The 23346-nt window shown below is 33.5% G+C and overlaps 1 protein-coding gene and 1 long non-coding RNA gene across 16 annotated transcripts in view; one reads left to right on the forward strand and one right to left on the reverse strand.

Moving 5' to 3' along the window:
* Nucleotides 1-23346, reverse strand: part of LOC146403580 (uncharacterized) — a 688950-nt gene that overhangs the window by 127543 nt on the left and 538061 nt on the right. The gene's annotated exons all lie outside the window — the stretch shown is intronic.
* Nucleotides 8663-23346, forward strand: part of LOC146403582 (uncharacterized) — a 30038-nt gene continuing 15354 nt past the window's right edge. For both annotated transcript variants that reach the window (XR_014804485.1, XR_014804484.1), the window contains exon 1: nucleotides 8663-8732. This is a non-coding gene — a long non-coding RNA (uncharacterized LOC146403582). The remainder of the gene's footprint in view (nucleotides 8733-23346) is intronic.

Below are 23346 nucleotides of genomic sequence, written 5' to 3' on the forward strand. Positions count from 1 at the left end.
ATTTGTTGACTTGTTAATGATGCGCATTCTGACCAGTGCAAGATGGTATCTCATTATAGGTTTGATTTACATTTCTCTAAAAATTACGGATATTGAGCATTTTTTCATGTGCCTGTTGGCCATCGGTATACCTTCTCTGGAGAAGTGTCTGTTCAGGTCTTCTGCCCATTTTTCAATTGTGTTGTTGTTTTTTATTTTTTGCTGTTGAGTTGTATAAATTATATATTTTAGAGATTAAGTCCTTGTCAGTTGCATAATTTGAAACTATTTTCTCCCATACTGCAGTTTGTCTTTTTTTTTTTTATGGTTTCCTTTGTTGTGCAAAAGCTTGTCATTTTGATTAGGTCCCACTGGTTTATTTTTGCTTTTATTTCTGTTGCTTTGGGAGACTGACCTGAGAAAACATTTGTACAGTTGATGTCAGACAATGTTTTGCCTATGTTCTCTTCCAGGAGTTTTATAGTGTCTTATGTTTAAGTCTTTAAGCCATTTTTAGTTCATTTTTGTGCAGTGTGAGGGTGTTTTCTAGTTTCATTGATTTAAATGCAGCTGTCCAGTTTTCCCAGCACCACTTGCTGAAAAGACTTTTTTTCCCATTTTATATTCTTGCTTTCTTTGTCAAAGATTAATTGACCATAGGTGTCTGGGTTTATTTCTGGGTTCTCTACTCCGTTCCATTAGTCTGTATGTCTGTTTCTGTACCAGTACAAACCTTGGTTACTGTAGTTTTGTAATATTGCCTTACGTCTGGGAGAGTTATTCCTCTTGCTTGGTTTTTTTGCCTCATGCCTTTTTAATGGCATTTTGACCCAATCAACATTGAACTGAGAGTGGAAAAATACTAAAATGTGAAACTTCTAATTTTATGGAATTTTGTCCCCCGTTTTGCCTAATTGTGGCTTAATATATGTCTCTAAATGAAGGAGTGGCAAACAAAATAAAAAGTAATTTTATCAGATTTGATTAGGCTTTATAGGTACACATTTCAGAAATTAAGAATGTAAGTGACTATTGATAACAAATTCATTTAATGTCAGATAGTTTTTATTTATTTATCTTCAACAAAATTAAAGAAGTGCATATTTGAGATTTTGGTTCATTAAAAATATTTATTGGTAAATCATTATTTGATTTTTGGAATATAAATGGAAAAATTTTTTTTAATTTGTACTTTTGCTCTAAAAAGTTTCTTCTGTTCACAGAAGAAACCATTATATATATATGTATTTATATAAAAACGATTTATAAATGTGATCTTTTTAAAAAAATGAATTTTTAAATTTAGAATTAAAATTAATATTGTAGCCTGCTTTATTCAAGTAATAGCTAATATTCAAGGACAAATACATGGAATACTAAGTGATTCTTACCCATCTCACTAAATTAGTCACATTCTGTTGTTTTATCACTTGGCAGTAATAAACATTAAAATGATAATGCTAGACAAATATTTTAGCAATTAGAGACATAAGGTTACCAGAAATTGAAAACATATCTGTCAATTAAAATGTATATAATTCATTTGTACTCTTAACATAAATTATTTTGCCTAAATTTAATTAGATTACATAATCATAAATTATGTTATATATAACACTCTACATTAGAAGTATATTTAAAATTTATTAATCTATATAAATATTTTTGTTGTAGAAATGTTAGGAAAATAAGTATTTTTACATGTAAGTATATTATATTTGAAAAACTTCAATAGAAGAATTGAAATGGAAATATGGGTTCAAAGATTAAAAGGAATGATGGAAAATTTCCAACTTCCAACCCAGAGCTTATTCATATACACTTTAATGTATAGTGGTGGTGATATATTGCTTTTCAATTTAAATTTCATTGGATATATTTAAGAGAGGCTTGGTTTTATTTTTAAAAATCAATATTTATAATACGTTATAAATAAATCCTTTAGAATTATATACATTGCTGATGAAAAAATTTTGATCTCAGCTTAAAACAGGCAAGCAAATACATGATTTTGAAAAATCTTTTTAGAGGGTAAATGTGTACAAAAACTGAAGATCAGTGCTTTAACCCACCTAATGTTGGGTAAAATGTGCTATCTTGGAGAAGTCTGTGCTTTCTTCTATCATATAATTTGCAATCATTTTTGTATCAGTCTATTTACTTATCTGCTCTTCCACTGAGCAGGTTGTCAGGTATCATGCCTTATGTAGGCAGTCCTGAGTCAGAGAGCTTGTCAGTGAATGTTTTTGACTGAATGAACAGATGAACTGATTTGTTTTGGATGCAGATTTCTCAGTGTTTTTCATGATTTTGTATTCCACCATTTATGCTTCGATTTTTACTTCTGAATTTTAAGATCTTCACAAGTGAAATCAACATCATACTATAGTATAGAGAATGTTATGCTAAGACTTTGGATGTAGTACAGTCTCTGACAAATAATTTCGTAATTTGAAAAATCAAGGCCATTAATTGGATGTATTTTTAGGTTCCTTCCTACCTTAAATTGATTTTATTTTCCTCTAGAATAAAAAATGACTTTATTCTAATTTACTTATTGTGTCTATATTCACGAGTGAGTGTGCACAGGATAGCTGTGCCTCATTGCTCTGGTCACACCTCTGCTGTCCTTGGTATAGAAGAAGTAAGAGTGACTGAAATGAACAACTATCTGTGATTACTGGATAATTACATTTAAAATGAAAAAGGACTTTATACATTAGCTCACTCTATTTTCATTTCCAGAATGAGCAAGAGGTCAAAGAATTTTAAATCACTTGCCCAAGGTGACACAGAGCTATTATCAAAGCTTAGTATAAAATTTGATCTTATTCTTAATCCAGTGCTAGTTCCATCACTAAATGGTTAAGAATTCAGGATTTACAGTCAAGTATATCTGAATTCAATTCTCAGTCATAAAGTTTGGGGAAAATTATTTAAAAATTTCATTTTTAATTATTTTCTTACATAATGAAATAATAAGAACTTATAGCTTGTTTTGAAGTTCTTAAATAATGGTTATAAAATCCTCAACACAGAACAAAACCAAGTAACTGATAGTTATGATGAGTATTATACTATTCAACATAAGGCTGCAGCATATCAAGCTGATAATGGTAGTATCACATATAATAGACAAAAACAGATTCTTAAAAATTATGCCTATCAATTTACCTTTCGATTCTTTGAATTTTACTAAATATCTTTAAAATGGTAATGGAACCCACAATCTAAAACATAATTATTCATCGGTTAATCTGTTTTCTTACTTGTTTATCAGTTGTATAATACAAACTCAATTCAAGAAGCAGTTACTGAATATTGTGTGCTAGTCTCGGTGTTAAACACTGGGGGTACATACAGAAATAAAATGTAATCCAGTCTCTAACTTCAGTGAATTTAAAGTCGACATTTTGAGTAAAAGGTCCTAATACGTGTATGAACCAATTCCTACAGCAGCTACATCTGGTGCTATAATACTGAGATTAAGAAACTGGTTTTGCAACCTGAGATCCCTGTAGTATATCCCTTGTCCCTCTTTATATGAAATTGCCTCACCCTACATGATATCAATTGAGATATAATGAAAACTGTTATATCAGATTTCCCTTAAGTGATGAGAAATCCTAACTCCATGGACCTCAAGTTTACTTAACCCATTTATAAGAGATCTTGGAACATGGTATCTATTTAAAAAGAGTGAAGAAGGGGTGGAAACACAAGATTCAGCATTACAAACAAAGAAAATCAGAATTACAAACTGCTCTGTGCTCAAAACACTTCAGATTTTGTAATCAGAGCTCTCCCAGATGTTCTCAGAGATTCCCAGGACAATCATGTGAAAAATAAAGAGATGAGGCAATGAGAGAAATATATATCCTGGGGATTTGTTTCTTTATAACAAATCCCTTTAAAGTAATTTATCAAAGTCAGTGGAGAACTGAGGACACTGAACATAGTTTACAAAACTGCAGACATATTGCTTTCTTTTTGAAAATTGAAAAAGCTTCAGACTTTTTGCATCAGCCTCTTCTTTATAATGTCAGATTTCCACTTGCCATAAATAGTAAGGGAAGATGAGAAAGAAAATGTCCTAAGACAACAATGAGATGGAAGCTGGAATCTACTAATAGAATTTATACTTGAGGACATATTTAAAAACATGACACATGTGTACATGTAAATAAGGCACTGACTACAAGAGCAAGCTCCCATCTCTGCCTTTAAACAAAGGGCACATTCTGTGGATTTTAATTCCATAAACATCAGGAACTAATCTCTTACATAAGCCATTTCTATTATCTTCTCCAAAGTTGAGGTCATACACTAGGGAGATAGGGGTGGGCTTTTTATTTCATACACACACCCATTGCTGGCTGACTATACTATATAAGTAAATGTGTTACTCTATTAATTATATGAGCTGAAAATGATTCTTATTCCTATCAGTCAGAAAAATGTAACTACCCTAATAATAAGTAAAGGTAGAGATTAAAATATTTTGAAGAATTTTATAAAAACACAGGACAGAGTCTGCTGCCAGCTGTAGGACTGCTTTTAATTAAAACCTTGTTCAACATGCTTACTGCAGAGTTTTCTTATTTTCCTATTATATAAAGATGTACTGAATCAGCAATCATTGAACCCTGGACACATTATAAAACTTTCTTCTGAGACTATTCAGCCAACAAAATCAGCTGTGATTCATTAGATAATAGCACTACTAGGAAGAATGCGCTTAAGTTTCCTTTAGTTATAAGCTTTTAGTGGCTGTGGAACCCCAAGGCCCAAACTAAGAAAAGAGCCTTCTCGTTTGAAATTTAATAGAAGTCTCTGTAATGAGATGGTAAAGTAGACTTACATATATATAAGGTGAATGAGTCTATTAAACGGAGTCCAAAAGTTAGATAAACCAGGTTCCATTCACAACTTTGTTAGTGATTGCTTTGATATATGCCCTAGTATGACTACTATTACTCAGTATTTACTTAGCACAAAACATCAGGACAACTTTGTCTATTATGAAATGCTGTGCAATTTTCATAAAATACATACATAGGATTTAATTCTTCAGCATTTGCTTGGATTCCTAGAGACTGACTGGTTAAAATTTGATAGTTTTATTTTCTTAAATTTTTAAATTTTTTTCTTTTTCAGGCCCTCCATGGCATAAGGAAGTTCCTAGGCTAGGGGGCAAATTGGAGCTGTAGCCACTGGCCTGCGCCACAGCAAGGCAGGATCTGAGCCACATCTGCAACCTACACCACAGCTCATGGCAATGACAGATCCTTAATCCACTGAGCAAGGCCAGGGATCGAACCCGCATCTTCATAGATCCTAGTTGGGTTCCTTAACCACTGAACCATGAAGGGTACTCCAAAATTTGATACTTTTGAACAATGCCAGATTTGTGTGTTTTGTCACTAGCTGTGTGTAATACATCATATTTTTTTAATTTTGTCTTCAGTTTCTGAGGAAGATATTTGCAGTAGTAAAAGAAGAATTTTCAAGATCACATTCTTCTGGAGCTCTATTGTACAGTGTTGTGATTACAGTCAACAGTATTGTATTATATATTTCAGTTTGTTTTTTGTTTTTTTTTTTGTCTTGTTGCTATTTCTTTGGGCCGCTCCCGCGGCATATGGAGGTTCCCAGGCTAGGGGTCGAATCGGAGCTGTAGCCGCCGGTCTATGCCAGAGCCATAGCAACGTGGGATCCGAGCCGCGTCTGCAACCTACACCACAGCTCACGGCAACGCCAGATCATTAACCCACTGAGCAAGGGCAGGAACCGAACCCGCAACCTCATGGTTCCTAGTCGGATTCGTTAACCACTGTGCCATGATGGGAACTCCCTGTATTATATATTTCAAAGATGCCCAGAGACTAGATCTTAAATGTTCTCATCACAAAAAAGAAATGATAATTATGTGATGTGATAGAAGTGTTAGGATATGTGTGATGCAGATAAAACTGTTCTGAGATAAAAATTTACAGCACAAAATATTTATGTTAAAAAAATACAAAGCTCTCAAATCATCTAAATTATAAACTCAAAAAATTAGAAATCTAAGAGTTAAATAAATGCAAAGCAGTCAAAAAGTAATGAGGAAAAGAGAAGAAATCAGTGATATTGAAAATCAGAAAATAATAGAGAAAAACAATGAAACAAAAAAGTTGCTTCTTTGAAAATAAAATTGATGGATTTCTAGCAGGATTAATAAAAATAAGAAACAAATTACACATATATGGGATGTAACTACTGTTCCTATAGCCAATAAAAAAATAAGAAAGGAATACTATGAATAACTTATGGTCATAAATTCAACTTAGATTGTAAATGGACCAATTTATTATAAGCCAAAAAAAGTACAAAACTCATCAAAAAATGAAATTGATCATTTGAATAGTCCTATAACCATTAAAGAAATTGAATTCATAATTGATGATGATATTACAGATAGCAAATAAGCACATGAAAAATATTCAATATCACGAGCTATTAGAGAAATTAAATTTAAAACTACAATGAGATATTACTATGCAAGTATCAAAATGGCTAAAATTAGAAAATAGTGAGAAAAGTCAAATGCTGATAGGCTGAGAGGAAAGTTGATCACTCATATGTTGCTGGTGGGAATGTGAAGTGATACAGCTACTATGGAGAACATTTAGCAATTTCTTATAAAACTAAACATGCAGTTATTTTATAACTCAGCAGTTGAATTCTTGGGCACATATCCTAGAGAAATGAGAAGTAATGTTCACAAAAAACCTATATATAAATGTTCACAGTAGCTTTATTCATAATAGCTCAAAATTAGAAACAATTTAGATGTTCTTCAACCATATGGATAAACTGTGGTACATCCATACCTTGGAACTCTATCTAGCAATAAAAAAGCAACATGCTACACCACACCATAACTCAGATAAATCTCACAGGAATTATACTCAATAAAAGGAAATGAGAAAAAGTTACATATTGTATGATTCCATTTACATAACATTCTTGACTTGACAAAATTATAGAGACAAAGAAAAGATTAGTACATGTTAGACATTGTGGCTGCCGGAGGGTAGGAGAAGGTAGCTGTTATTATGTAAGTACAATCTGAGATATCCTTGCAAAGATAATTTATAGATATAGTTTTAAAAATAAAGAGGAAATAAAGGTAAAAAGACAATTCTTACTACTGAGGTAACTAGTTGAAGTAAGAAATCAAACAGGATATCCTTTGAAGTATCAACAGGATTTTGAATTCATATAAAAATAGAAAATACTGCTGCATAAAATATTCTTTCTGTAAAAAAAACACTGGATATGACGCTTAAATTTTCAGAAAATCCCAACCAGCAGTTCTGGAAATGTTTCATGTGGTTATGCAAAGACTTTGAACATGGCTGCATACTTAGTCTTAAAATTCAGTCCATTCTTGGTGTCAGAGTTTCAGAGGATTATGAATCATTTCAGAGTATTTAAAATAATTTCAGAACATGAGTAAGGAATTGGAAGAAAAACACCTCAAAATTAAAGCTGGAGGAATCAGCATTGTTCGAAGCAGGAAAGAGAATGACACAAAGAAGCTTCAAGTTTGGCAAATGTTATTTTACCAATGAGAATAGTTGACTATTGTTTGTTTACATAGAGGTTGAAGCAGGGTGAGGCAGGTTTACTTCTCTACTTGAAAAAGTTATAGCCCCAATAATGGAGCTACTTTAATGAGTACACAATAAGAACTTAACTGTACTTAATCATTATGTTATTATATAGAAATTGTGCCAATAAAAATGGAGATACTGAGAGGGTTGGTACTTTGCCAAAGGCTGCACAACACATGATAGAATTTTAGTTCTGCTCAGGACTGGCTAACTTCAAGATTCAATTTTCTAACCAGTGTACCAATCAGAGGTCAGCAAACTACAACCCATGGACAAATCCAGCCTCAGCCTAGTTTTGTATAGCCTACTGCCTAAGAATAATTTTTCCATTTTTAACCACTTGAAATTTAAAAATCAAAAGAATAAATCCATGGTAAGTGAAAGTTGCATGAAGTGCAAATAGTTGACTAGTTGCAACAGAGACTGTGGACTGCAAAGGTTAAAACATTTTTACAGAGTTTACTGGCTACCCAAGGGCACCCCATGTAGTAAAGACTTTCTTCTTTGATGTATTGTAATCCAGAATATATGCTCTCTCATGAGAAACATGAATTTAGAAATTCCTTGAAATTAAGAAAAGCAAACTAAACAGTTTTTCAAAGAATCTCTAAAGTTATTGTTCTTTTACTTTTAAGTCATGAAGAATATATAAGAACATTGAAATGGAAACCTGATGTTTCTCAAATCACAGCAAAATGGAAACAGCAATGAGCATGATATTTAAACTGGGTAGAAAATGTGGTCTGGATCAGTGTGTGCCCAAATCACATAGCTTTTATGTGCTATAGTGTTAAACTCCAAATTGACGTTTAAAAGGTCAAACAAAAATATAAACCTCAGGTTGGTGTTTCTGAAAAAGAATTCAAATAAATATATTAACAGTAATACTATCAGTGCATTATTTTCTTAAAATACTGAAGAGTTCTACAAAAGAAGTGAGTGAAAGGAAGTAAAAGTTTTTAATATCTAAGGCTGTCTTTCACAACCCATAATGATATCTTCAGCTGAGCAGTCACAATAGCAATCCCTGAAAGTTGCTCAACACCCCTTCAAGCAGTGAAGCAGACAGTTTGGGGAAAGATGGATGGGAAGGTAATTCCTCTTTATTTTTTTGCCTTTTTCTTCATTTCAGAGATGCTGCTGACTCCCCTTTAGCTTAGTTCTCTTTTCCTAAAGGGTTCCTACTCTTTAGTTTATATGTGGGTAAATTCTTTTGCAATTTGACATTGGGCAGATTCCCATTTTTATTAATCAAACTAGTCTTTGAGAATCACTGTATTAGAAGCATTTATTATCTGAAAACCTCTTGGGACTTTGGCAAATATAATGTAACAGATAATGCCTCCTATCTTGATAGCAATTATTTTTTCCATTCATAAAATGAAATAATCTCTAAACTAACTTCTTTCTCTGGCCACCCTCAAATGAACAAATAACTCTGGAGACTAATAAAGATAAACATGATAATAGACTCTGACCTTTAAAAAAAAAATCATCCTACTCAGTCATTTAACCATCATTCTATTTCAATAGTAGTTTTGGCTTAAACAGCTTGGGAGGCATAAAGGGGACATTTTTAAGAATACGGGCTATTTCACTCTGACCACAAAACTGACTGCATGTCTTTGATCAAGCATTCTGTAAATCCACACTCTGGCATAATATTACTTATAATGTGATAAGTAAAGGAAGGAAAATTAATTCTGATTGGATGGAGACTGGGAGAAGCCATTGTATGATTCATTAGTGGCTTCAGAAGTTGAAGTTAAGAAAGAACCAAAAAATTCTGTTTTTCTGTGACTAAGCGTGGATGTCTTGAGAGGTTCAGGAAGAGTTCACATTGCCCTTGAACAAATATGTTTTCCACATTTCGTTGCCAGAATGGAGAGAAAGAGAAGGCCAGAAATTAGTGAAAAAGCCTGATCTCATTTTGTGTTTCTGGACTACCCTAGAGTAGGAAGTACCAAATCACCCTGGAGAGACTAATGCTTTTTTCCTGTTGTTTTTGCCAGAAGTGAAAAGTATTTTGCATTGCTCTCTGCCTAAGCTAACAAGAGACTCTAAGATTTTAAATTTTTTTTCAAGCTTGCAAATGCTGACACACTTTCATATATCCAGTTAAAGACTCAAATACTAGAAAAAGTAAAACATGAAAACTCACTATTTTATTGGTATTGAAATTAACATGATTTCTTTTCCCCTAAGGAAAATGATAACAAAAAATGTCTGTATTTATTCAGGTTTTAAAATATAACTCTTTCCTTGCTCATTAAGTAATACTCAATTTGCCCTGAAATAAATTATATAAATTTTTAAAATTATGCCTTACTGCAACATAAAATTATGTGAAAACTGGAAAATCTTTATAAAATTAAGCTGGAAGATGCTGAGATATTTTTTAATTGCCTAAATTTCTGGATCAATTTATGTATGTGTGTATGCAGGTATGTATGTACATATGTATGTACGATTCACTCATTTACAGCAGATCTTATATATCCTAGATAGTGTTTTGAGAATGAGTATCTATGGGCAATTTTCACCCATGGATTTCACATTGTACCTGATTTGTTACTATATCCTTAGTAGACGTTTTAAAATATTTTTAAGACACACAGTAAATGGTACTCTTGCTATGATTTAAGATATCGGTGAGATAATAATAATGATTGCATTTCAAATTCTATCTTTCCCACTAATTAAATGAATAGCTTTTAGCAATTCACATACCCTCTGAGCCCCAGCTTTCTCATCATGAATACGGAATGGTAATACACTTTTTGGCTATTATATATTAAGTGAAGTAATCTGTAATCCCTAAATAAGGGCTTCCCTATTTTTCTTTCTTTTCCTTTCTTTCCTACACCATCTTTTTTCTTGATCTTCAAAACTAATGGTGACAATTACGTTTATCTCATGAGACCGTTATGTCTGTATTGCAGAGATGCTGTCTTTTCTTATTTGTGTTTGCAACAGCTAGCACATTGTCTATCAGGGTCTAATAAATATGTGTAGAATTAATGTTAAATATTTTATATGCATATGGTTATAGCTCAAAAGTCCAATTCCAAACAACCATATATTATTCAGAATAGACCAGGCTCTCCCTTGCTACTTCACAGGTTGCCATTTCTAATTAGACCTGGGGTTAACAATTAAATGTTCTTAGAGTTATTCCAGAAAATTATCTAACTCTTGATAACTTGCCTCCTAGACTATAAACTCCACAAGGTCAGAAATACTGACTCTTTTGTTCAGTAATATATTACACATGTTCCAGTCCTTTAATAGGGACTCATAACATTGATGTTTAATTAATGATTAAATAAACTAAGATTAATTAATGACAAATGAAGAGCTGGGGTATGCTATGGGTATTTGACTTTCACAGTCCATAATTATGCAGGCTGATATGCTATTTTGCTAGAAGTTTTACTTCAACTTTTGCCTACATTTTGCCTTTCTCTATAGAGGTTACTTGGAAATTCTGTTACTCAGTAGTCCCTAGAAGATCTGTAATCTGGGAGGTTTGTGCTAAAATACACTTTATAGACAAAGTTTCAAGGCTATTAGCCAGCATTCAGGCTTGACATTTACCGTCAGTGGAACTCCAAAGTCGTATTAATGGAAATGTACAATGTATTTAATATATTATTTAAGGCCCAGAACATAGTCCTTTAAAAGATCAGAAAACTTTCTGCAATTATGTCAGAAACTACAAACAAATATTAGCTATACCGACCATAAGGCAGCCACTGGCAATGTTTATTTCTTATATTATCTTACTTAATTTTTGAACACCCTTAATGGTATGTTAATTACCAAATATATAGGGTATGATTCCAGTCATCAGTAATTATCACCAGTAATAAAAATACATCCTGACCTTTGAGAATGCAGAGTTGATCTCCCAGATCCTATGAAGACCTTTAGAACTAGATCAAATATTTTTCTTTATTGGTAATAGAATACTGATTGATGCTAATGGTTGGTAGAGGGTTTTTAACTCTGTTCCTAAGTATAAACTTGTTCTATTGGTTGGATTCTCCTGGAGTAGCCTATCATATCTCATTTTCCAGTATTGTGAATAAGTATGTGAAAGAGTCCATAATCATTTAATGCATTTTTTCTAATTAGAAATTATATGTACACATTGTAGAAAATGTAGAAAATAAAGGCGAATATAATAGAAAAATATTATAATTATTGATAATGACAAATTAAAGTCAACCACAACTAACATTTTAATCTTTTTATCTATATATGTATAAAATGTACATACACATATATACATATAATTAACTTCATATTGTATATATATATATGTATATTTGTTTTGTATCTTTTACTTAACGTTATAGAGTAACAAGAGTCGTAATATTTTCTCATGTCATTAAAACTTTTTTTTTGTTTTTTTTTGTTTTTGTTTTTTTTTTGCTTTTTAGGGCCATACCCATGGCATATGGAGGTTCCCAGGCTGGGGGTCTAATCAGAGATACAGCCATCAGCCTACGCCACAGCCACAGCAACCAGAACCGAGCTGCGTCTGTGACCTACACCACAGCTCATGGCAATGCTGGATCCTTAACCCACTGAGCAAGGCCAGGGATCGAACCCGCATCCTCATGGTTTCTAGTTGGATTCGTTTACACTGTGCCACAATGGGAACTCCTCACATCATTAAAACTTCTATAAAATATTTTCATTACATGTTAAATATTCTATGACATAGATTTATCATAATTTACTCTTTTTTTTTTTTTGTCTTTTTTAGGGCCTTACCCTCGGCATATGGAGGTTCCCAGGCTGGGGGTCCGATGGGAGCTGTAGCCACCGGCCTACACCACAGCCACAGCAACGCAGGATCCAAGCCATGTCTGTGACCTACACCACAGCTCATGGCAACGCCAGATCATTAACCCACTGAGTGAGGTGAACCCACAACCTCATGGTTCCTAGTCAGATTCATTAACCACTGAGCCACAATGGGAACTCCAATCATAATTTACTTTAACCAAACCCTGCTGTTGAAAATGTGGTCCCCAATTTCTATTAAATATTATAGATGACATTATGACTATCTTTGAAGAGTTTCTCCTCATTTGCTATCAAGTAGAAAAAAAATCTACATGAAATGTATATTTTCTAGATGATTTTTTCCAGGATGTTTGATGACTCTCATCTTCTGAGTTAAAGTCACGTTAGTCCACTTATTATGCGAGGCCCTTGGTACAGCATAAAAAATATTACATAGAGGAGATAAGGGGACATTTTCTATTATAAATTGTACTTTACCCCACTGGCATTGAGAAATAAAATGAGCAAAACATTATGCATTTTGCATTATGCAAGGTAGTAAGTGATAGTAGCAAACAAACAGCAATCTGCACAGTTCAGGAGAGCAAGAGATCATCAGGGTGAGATTTTAATATTTTTCCAATTTTCATTATTTCAGTTCCCATCTTCTCAGATATATTATTTCACTTCCCTGATGTTTATTTGATGTATAATAGCAAATATATATATAACCTTTTTTTCATTGAACTAAAAAGGAGTTAATGTAATTTACTTGATTTACATCTTTATTGCATTATTCCAAGGTAATTGAGAATGCAGTGATTTTGTCAGTGCCAAATTAAAGCATCAAGAGTATTTTTCAAAAATTCAAAAAAGATCCAGACTTCCTTCATAGTATAATAGATTTTCCTCTACAAATTCCAATGAGGTTTTGCTATAATTCTGTTTTATAAGACAACATTTTTAAAAAGTTGTTTGATATGTTAGTCCAAATACTGCTTCTTCTAATTCACAAATTCAACAAATCCATTAAACAGTATTCCAAATCATGAATTTTTAAGTTTTAAATAAATTATTAAAACATTATTGTGTAGAGCAGTTGAAATTTCATCAGTGATAATTAATATTTCATTTCAAATCTTTGCCTCAAAACATGTTTTCCTTTTTTTAATTGAAGTAATAAGTTGATTTACAATGTTGCATTAATTTCTGCTGCACAGCAAAGTGATTCAGTTATACATATATATATATATACATTTTTTATATTCTTTTCCATTATGATTTATCTCAGCATATTGTATATAGTTCCCTGTGCTATTACAGTAGGACCTTGTTGCTTATCCCTTCCATTTGTAATAGTCTGCATCTACCAACCCCAAACTCCCAGTCCATCCCTCCCCTACTCCCCTCCCGCTTAGCAACCACAAGTCTGAGTTTGTTTCTGTGTCATAGATAGGTTCATTTGTGTTATACCTTAGATTCCACATATAAGTGATATCATATGGTATTTGTCTTTCTCTTTCTGATTTACTTCACTTAGTATGATAATCTGTAGTTCCATCCATGTTCTTGAAAATGGCATGATTTTGTTAATTTTTAAACCTGAGCAATGTTCCATTGTATATACTAACTGCATCTTCTTTATCCATTCATCTGTAGACTGACATTTAGGCTGTTTCCATGTGTTGGCTATTGTGAGTAGTGCTTCCATGAACATTGGGGTGCATGTATCCTTTTGAATTATACTTTTGTCCAGATACATAGCCAGGAGTTGGATTGCTGGGTCATATGGTAATTCTATTTTTAGCTTTTTGAGGAACTTCTTTACTGTTTTCCATAGTGGTTGTATCAACTTCCATTCCCACCAAGTGTAGAATGTTGTAAAATGTAACATTCTAAACAGTGTAAAATGTTCCCTTTTCTCCACACCCTCTCCAGCATTTGTTATTTGTAGACATTTTAATGATGGCCATTCTGACCAGTGGGAGGTAGTATCTCATTGTAGTTTTGATTTGCATTTCTCTAATAATAAGTGATACTGAACATCTTTTCATGTGCCTAATGGCTATCTGTATGTCTTCTTTGGAGAAAGGTTTATTTAGATCTTCTGCCCAATTTTTCAATTTGTTTGTTTTTTTTTGTTGTTGAGTTGTATGAGCTGTTTGTATGTTTTGGAAATTAAGCCCTTGTCTGTTGCATCGTTTGCAGAAATTTTCACCCATTCAATAGGTTGTCTTTTCATTTTCTTTAGTGGGTTCCTTTACTCTCCAAAAGCTTGTAAGTTTGATTAGGTCCCATCTGCTTATTTTTGTTTTTATTTCTATTGCCTTGAGAGAATGACCTAAGAAAACATTGGTATGATTTATGTCAGGGAATGTTTTGCCAATGATCTCTTCTAGTTTTATGCTGTTATGTCTTATGTTTAAGTCTTAGCTATTTTGAGTTTATTTTTGTGCATGGTATAATAGTGTGTTTGAACTTCGTTGATTTACATATGGCTGTCCAACTTTCCCAGCACCATTTGCTGAAGAAACTGTATTTTTCCAATTGCATATTCTTGTCTTCTTTGTCAAAGATTAATTATCTGTAGGTGGTTGGTTTATTTCTGTGTTCTTTATTCTGGTCTATTGATTCATATATCTGTTTTATGCCAATACCACACTGTTTTGATTACTGTAGCTTTGCAGTACTGTCTGGAGCCTGGTAGAGTTACGCTTCCTGCTTTGATATTTTCCTTCAGGATTTCTTTAGGAATCCTGGTATTTTATGGTTACATGTAAATTTTAGGATTATTTGTTCCAGTTCTGTGAAAAATGTCATGGGTAATTTGATACAGATTACATTAAATCCATAGATTGCTTTGACTAATGTGGCCATTTTAACAGTACTAAGTATTACAATCCAAAAACATTAGATATAACTGTTTTCTTAGTATAGATACACATTCTGCAATAAGTAGGACTGTGAATCCAGCTGGAAATGAGACACATTTGTTGATGTGATTCTTTTTAACTTCATAGTTGATAATGGAACACATTCTGGTGGTAACAGTAATTTTTAAAAATTATTTGCTGTTTCAACACTCCTTGATAAAATGTTTTTGTACCTTTTATTATTGTTAATGTTTTATTTTGTAAAACTCTTACAGGATTTTTAAAAAGTGATTTCCCCATTGATGACTGCATATTTTTCTTTATCTTTTTCACAAGGCTTTATGAGCATGGCTGCATTCTGGTTAAATAGGTATTTAGCATATTCATTCTTAACAATACAAATTCAGAATACCATGTATCCCAACATTTTTTGCACTGACATCAACTGCCACCTCTCTCTCTTATTTCTTTTTGTTTAAGTGATCAAAAGTTCTATACTATTTGAGGAATACAAATAATTTGTATACTGTCTTGTACTAATTCATGTACAGTATCAAATGGTATTTTAGACTTTTCTCATTTTGCACAGAATTAGAAAATGTGTCACACTGAACTTTATTATTAATTTCTTCTGTGTTTCCCTGAAGATTCATAAGATTAAATCCCATTAAATTTAAAGGTAGGCTAAGAAATTTATAATAATCTTTCGATCTTTCTATTCTGGCTGTTTTTTTTTAGTATTCTGATAAATACTTAAATTTATTAATAACAGATTACTCCACATTTCCTACATAATGAGAAATTACAAAACACTAACTATATACTATTTAGAAGCTTCAGCAACTGCATATGTACAGGATAATGAAAATGAATTAGTGATTATCTCAAAGTCAAATTGTTTCAAGGGTAGCCTGACAAAATCATCTATCATTCAAACTGGGATACTATTGATTGTGAAAGTGCATACTGTTAATAATTTTGCCAGGAAAACTTGCATGGACTACCTGCTATAAAGCAGGGCACATATTGAACTTATGATTGCACACCATAGCTGCATTGTCTACCTTGACATGGGACAAATGGAATTTACATTAGAATTTGTATGAATGATTATTCTACTCTTCACCAACAGACAGAAGTATCTAGATTTTAACAACAGGATCATCCATCATCCAGGCATACCCTAGGTATTATACCTGATGTGACACTTCCTTCACAAATTAGACATGTAAGAAATATGCACATTTCCCCCTTTAAATGGTAGTAAATCTGACAATGAATCTCTGTCTCTTAAAGCCAGGGGGGAAAAAAAAAAACCCTTAGATTTGAGTCCCTAACTTATTATCTGTTTCCCATTCAGATTATTTAAGCCCCAAGGGCCTTCTGTTCTCACTGGATTACTACTTAGATATCCATTGTCCAAGATCTCAGGGTACATTGCTGAGAGCAGTGCTATATTTCTGTGTTTTTTAAGCAAAGGATAATTTGATCAGGCTAGAAATTGTGTCTACTTTCTGTAAGATGTCTTCCTCCCATTTCCCTGGGTGCTTCAAGGTTTTGTTCTGCACTGTCGGCAGAGCTAGTGAGCCTCTGGCCCCAACTTTGGAATAAGGCAAACTGGTCTCCACTTTGACCACTTCTCCCTTTTTCCTCTTATCTCTATAAGCTTATTTTCAGGCAGCTTAAATTTTCTAAGAAAGAAAGATAGACAAAATTTGAGGCAGCATACACTACACAGACTTTCCTGGGGTAAAGAGGTACAAAGTGTCTGCCTGTCGTCTTCAAATTGAGGGACTATGGAGCAGGAACAAAAAACATAATTTGCTGTCTCAGAAGATTAACCTGTGACTCTCCAGTGATACTCATTAGTAAGTCAGAGCTAAGCAGAGAGTTTCTACAGATACTGCATCTTTTCCTTGACTTGAAAAAGAAGCCCATGATTACTTAGTCTAAAATGGTAAATGTTGGTGGCCCTTTGACCCTTCTCATGACTAGGGAGAGGAAGAGAGAAAGGGTTCTGAGGGGCAAAGTAAAAAAGGAAACACAAGAGTGACATATCTGGCTCCGTCCCCTTGATGTGGAAGACATTGGCAATGGAAAGACAAATTCTTTTTTTTTCCTCTCATGTGTCTACAACCAAAGTAGCATTTCAACATCATTTTCAAGTTTAAACCTCTATTTAGCATAGTAGCATATGCTGTTTTGGATAAACCAAGCCCCAATAATGTATACTTATCTCAGTACAAAGAACAACCTCATATTCCAAACAAACAAAAAGAGAGTCAGATAAAATGAATGGAATCTGTGGTTGGGGATACTTGCTGACATGTCAAGAGTTCTACTGACACATTGTTAGTGAAAAACTTTGGTTTCAGTACAAAATTTTAACATTTATCCCCCATCCTGCAGATATATATGTATCAACTCCCTCAAGACATTAATAAGGAACAACAAAATGCATTTTTTCTTAAATGAATATTATAATTAGAATTTTATATAGCTCTTTAGTGCTATAATATCTATGTAAATGCTTAATTTCATGTTTTCATCTCATTCATTGTGTATTCTTCAGATATTCCCTTAAAATTATATGATTCTCAGAAAAAAATGGCGTAGGGTTATGAGAATAGTTTTTTGTATGCGTATATTTATTTCTTTGGGTTTACATGTTTCCTCTAAAAGTGTAGATCCATTTATTCATATTTAAATAAGAAATTTGGCAAAACCTTAGTCTGTTCAATAACTCTGATAATTGGGCATAAATCTTGTAACAAAGTATGATATTATCATTGCCCCCCTGTTCACATCTATAAGAAATGTGGGTCTACGTTAGTGTTATGTTATTTTAATAGAATTAGGTTAGATGGATCTCTATCTTCAAACATTCAGTAGTGCAATATGTAAACAAGACCAATGAGTACTAATATGTCATAGGTGTGTGTGTGTATAACTTTGAGTACATGATTAATTCCATAATACATTTAGCCTAACTAACTCATTCAATTTGAATGAATTCAGATGGAATGTTTTGGTAGATAGTTTTGCATGACCATACAAAAAGTAAGGATGACCTACCTAATAGGATAAAATTACACGTAAACAAGAAAGTAATAATTTGGGGCCTAAGGTATGATATATTAAAAGTTACTAGAAAAATTTGTCAATGATGAAGGGAAGTTAGTATTAGAAAAACAAAGCAAAACAAAAGAAACAAGAAGACGGTTGAAGTCAGGAGTCCAATAAATAAAAAGACCAGTTAAGCTGAATGAAGTCAAGATGATGAAATAGTAAGAACTCAAAAGAGATGTTCACAGTACTTGGGATTACTCAATTTCTCAAATAAAACGGTTGTCATAGATTGTAAGAGATTTATAATATATTAAAATCAAAAGGCCAGTTTCCACTGTGGCTCAGCGGGTTAGGAACATGGCATAGTCTCCTTGAGGATGCGCGTTTGATCCCTGGCCTCACTCAGAGGATTAAGGATCCACCGTTGCTGCAAGCTGAGGCATAGGTCGCAGATGTGGCTCGGATCCAGTGTTGCTGTGTCTATGGCGTAGGCCTGAAGCTACAGCTCCAATTTGACCCCTAGTCTGGGAACTTCCATGTGCCGCAGGTGCAGCCTTAAAAAAGGAGCATTGAGATATTTTTCAAATGAAGAAAGGGACCACAGAGTTTGATAGGCCAATGTTTTCACAGAAAGTCATAGGAGAGGGAATTTCAGAATGCAGACTTTCCAACTCTCAGTTACCCCCAAATACTTTCAGTAAGAGAGGAACTGGAGAGGTAAAGCAGAACTTTCTGGAATGTTAAGCAGATCTTCCCGCTGTGAAACTATGAGCCACTGTGTGTGGAAATTTACTTTTTACTTGTAATAACAGGTGAATTTCCCAAAAGAAAATTGTTACTTAATTCTAAATAAATGGTCCTCGGGCCCATTTAAATTTGCCTCAGGCCAACCAATTTCCCTTGTGACCAGATGGACACAAATTTGCACACAGCCGTGGCCCATGTGGCATGGCCCAGAGCCTTTCCTGCCTGCTGTCACTGGAATTTGGATTTAGACACAAAAGTGTAATCTTCCAAGTTTCATGCTTTTCTTCTCTCAGGCAAAAAACCAAGAAGGGGTTGTTGAACCACTTATTCATCAAGTTTTTGTTGATTCCCCTCCTTATTCTACTGTTTGTACCTCATTAAAAACAAAACAAAACAAAACTTGGAATTCTAGATTTCTAATAGTCTCATCTTTCTTTTTCTTTACATCAAGGGTAGAGCTGACCATTGAAGCTGAGCATTCTGACCACATCTCTGACTAAATTTCCTCAAAGATTCCCATTGGTTATAACTTGGTTCATATTCCCTAGGCCTCACTGACCTGGACCACACATTTTTCTTTAATCCAAAATTTAGCCACACTGTCTTTCTCCTAATTTCCAACATTTTTGAAAAATCCCTAAAACACAAAGTGCCTGTGTATATTCTTAATCTCAATATTTATTCTAGCAATTATGCTACTTGACTGTCTCTTACAAAGGCCTGGAGCTTTATCTTATCATTTAGTGATGCTTAGTTCTGGGAGCATGGCTTACTTATGTGTGTCTGTTACACTGATTATCACTTTTTTTTCTGCAAACTCTTTACTTGTCTCACCATATTTTGAATTCTTGGAAAAGGGTAGTGTTGTTCTCTGTCATTTCTGCATTCCCAGAACTTAACCCAGTATCAAGTACATAGAAGTAATGTAAATGTTTGCTGAATGTATTGATAGATAAACACCAAAATGGCCCATCACTATTGCTCAAGCATCCTTGTACTACTCCTCTCTCATAAACCTGTATCCCTGTCTCTTCACCTAGCAAAACTCTATCCAGCCCAGTGTTCATCACAATGACTTTAGCTACTTGAAAAAAATATGCTAAATGAATGAATTAAAATTTCAAATCAAATTCTCCTTTCATCACATAAGTAGTTTTTATCTTCACCTAGATGTAATTTCTCCCTATCCTGAGTCTCCCAAAAAATATTTTCTAGGAGGTCTGGCAACACTGTGTATGTCTTCTATAATTGTCAGAGATTATTTAAATATTTTGCCATTTTATCATTTCCTTGATTATCCTGAAGATTTTAAGTTCTTGATGATTATACCCTATGTTATTCCTTTGACTCTCCCACACACTGTCAGGTTCAATAACTGAGATTGGAAAGGCAAGACACAGAGGAAAAAGACACGGTATCAGTTTCAGGTTTGTGGTGACAGTGAGGGTTTGAGGGGTGGAATCAAACATACTTTTATTAAGCTACAAAGGAATTATTAAGGATAAAATGAAGAAATATCAGATAATATGGTGACACCTGTATATATAAAGTGCTAAGGGAATATAAAACATAGAATTGAGTGGAGAACTGAGAAAGAATTAAGCAAGTTTCTTATCAGAAAGTGAGTTTGGAACACTCCCTTGAATCAGGATTTCTGAAAAAATACGAAGACGGGATTCCACAGGGTTAATGGCACAAAATGGTGAGAGGCATCAGGAGAATCAAAGGGCAGGACAGACTAACATGGTTTGCTCTAATCAGAGAAGTCATATTACGGTTAACAAAACATGGGGTCAGATCCTCAGGTCTAAGCATTCAATAGAAACATTTTATTAAAAAAGTTCTAGGAGTTGAGAAAGTCTTGCTTATTTTCCAAGAACTAATTAATCTATTTCAATGATGAATGTATTGCTGGCATTCTGGAAGTCTCAGCCACATTTCTTGACGTTGTTACAAGCTTAAGTCCAGAATGTGGGTGTGGCATGGACACTGTGACTCAATAAGGCGAGTTAAAAAAAAAAAATCATGCAAGCAAATAAAACTAACCTTCTTTTAAAAAAAAAACTGCAGAGTCAGGAATCTGAAGTTATCATCTGGACATTGAAAATTAAGAGAAGTTTAGAGCTTTTCACGCCTCTTAGCTGGATTCTTATAAACTTGCTTCATTAAATGAATGCACTTTCTTATTTGTCATCAAATCTTGTCAAATATACCAAAGTCAAGCAAGTGATATGTCTTTAAAGAAAACAGAAAAATATATTCCATTGGACCCTATTAAGAAACAATTAAGGAAAAGGCATTGCAATGAAATGAATACCTTATTCATTAGTCCTTCAAAGAGCTACCACAACAGCAACTCCTATATTAAGTATTTTCTGGTTTTCATGCAGTGAATACAGTGAATGAAGATGTTAGGAACCAAGACCCTTTCCCCTGTTTAAGGAAAGACAAATCTTTGCCAAATAGCTTTGGTTTAGGGAGTACCCATCCCAGTCCACATCTGCCTGAGTAGCTATTTATGTGAGATGGAAAATGGAAACTCAACAACCTCATTTAGTGACTATGTGCCAGGACTGTTAGTACTCAGTGAAAGTTGAAAGCCATCAGAGCTGGAAAGAATTTAGGCTGGCAACGGTAGATAAGTGTGTATACTCAGTAATATAAAGAGGCCATGAAGAAGGACCACTTGGAGTCTATACAAGTCAATAAAATCTCTGTAATATGTAGGGCAGGAGAAATTGTGGGCCAACTACTTTTGTGACAATGCACTGAAACACCCTGACTTTTTTATTTAAAACTCAAAAACAGCAGGAATGTTATGCCGTCACCAAGATGTAATGAAGTCCCTGGCTAAAAACAGTGTTAAACAAAGCATTAAGTAAGTAAGTAATGATAATAATAATAAATGAAATACTGAAAAAAAAACTTAATTATCCTAAGTAAATATGTTTTACCTGAAAAAGGGAGCCAACCCAAAAACCAATAGCACATTCATTTCACAAAACCTTGCTAAGTCAGGGGAAAAGGAATTTTTAGACTTATCGTAACTGTCCTGAAGAAAGGATGGCCACAAATATGCAAAGCCTTTTCCTCTTAGGGGACCTTTTTTTTTTTCATATAATATCTCAGTTATTCATACAATGGACTTTATCTCCCCCCACTATATTGCCTCTTACTATTTTTCATGCAATTTATCATGTACTTGATTTTTAAAATAAAGAATATATAATATATATAAGAACTCCAAATTCTCCTCTCCTCTTCCTAGTTATAGTGTTCTTTCCTTCTTTTTCACTGCATTTATCATCATGAATTTGATATGTCTATTTCCTTGTCCTTTTAAAATGTTGCCACATACATATATGTTCATGAATGTTTTATATATTTATATATTTTATATATATTTTCTGCCATACTTTTTACTCAAATTATGTTTTAAGCTCTGTTTTTTTTTCATTTGAGTACTACATGCCTTTCAACAGCTGGGCAGCATTGCACTATGTGACTATGACACATATTATTTAACCATTCCATTTCCCTCTGAGGAATTTGGCTTGTTTCCATTTTTCCCATGACAAATAGCACTGCCGACAACCTAGTATATATCCTATGCAAATGAAGCATATGTTATTTTCCAAGCAGTTTGCTGTATAATCTAATTTAATCTTCAAACAAAGTCTAGGAAAAATGTTATTTCATTAAGATCTTAAAAATTAATATACCAAAAAAGTTAAGAAACATTACCAGGTTCACACAACTGTTAAGAAGAAAGGAGCTGGGATTAAATTTCCATCTATCGCTACTGGAATCATGTTGTTCATTTATTTGTTCACATACTATTGTCTGTCACACCCACCAGAATACAAGTTTCATGGGGACAAGATGCTGTGATTTTTATCAATGAGTATTTGATAAAAGAATGAACAATTGAACAAATGAATGAATAAATGACTGAATACACTAGCCCTCCTGTATGTGGCAGAGCTCAAAGAGTGAAAGAATTGTTACCTGGTGTAAGTTCCCTGAATCAAATTAGTCTTAATTCTAAACAATTCCATGTGCAAAAAAGTACAGGCATGCTGTTCTGGGTTTGGCTCCTCATCAAGTGTCTGTGCTTGCTCAAGCTTGGGTTTTGGGGATGTACACTGAGTGAGCAATCTTTGAATCATTTCAGATGACATACAGAGGACTGGCTGTTTGTGGTTCTGAAGAAGTCTGGA

Source organism: Sus scrofa, chromosome 5 (assembly GCF_054392235.1).
Source record: "Sus scrofa isolate SSC_HxYL_T2T_F1_AM1 chromosome 5, Sscrofa_HxYL_maternal_Yorkshire_Landrace_v2.0, whole genome shotgun sequence".
Lineage (NCBI taxonomy): Eukaryota > Metazoa > Chordata > Mammalia > Artiodactyla > Suidae > Sus > Sus scrofa.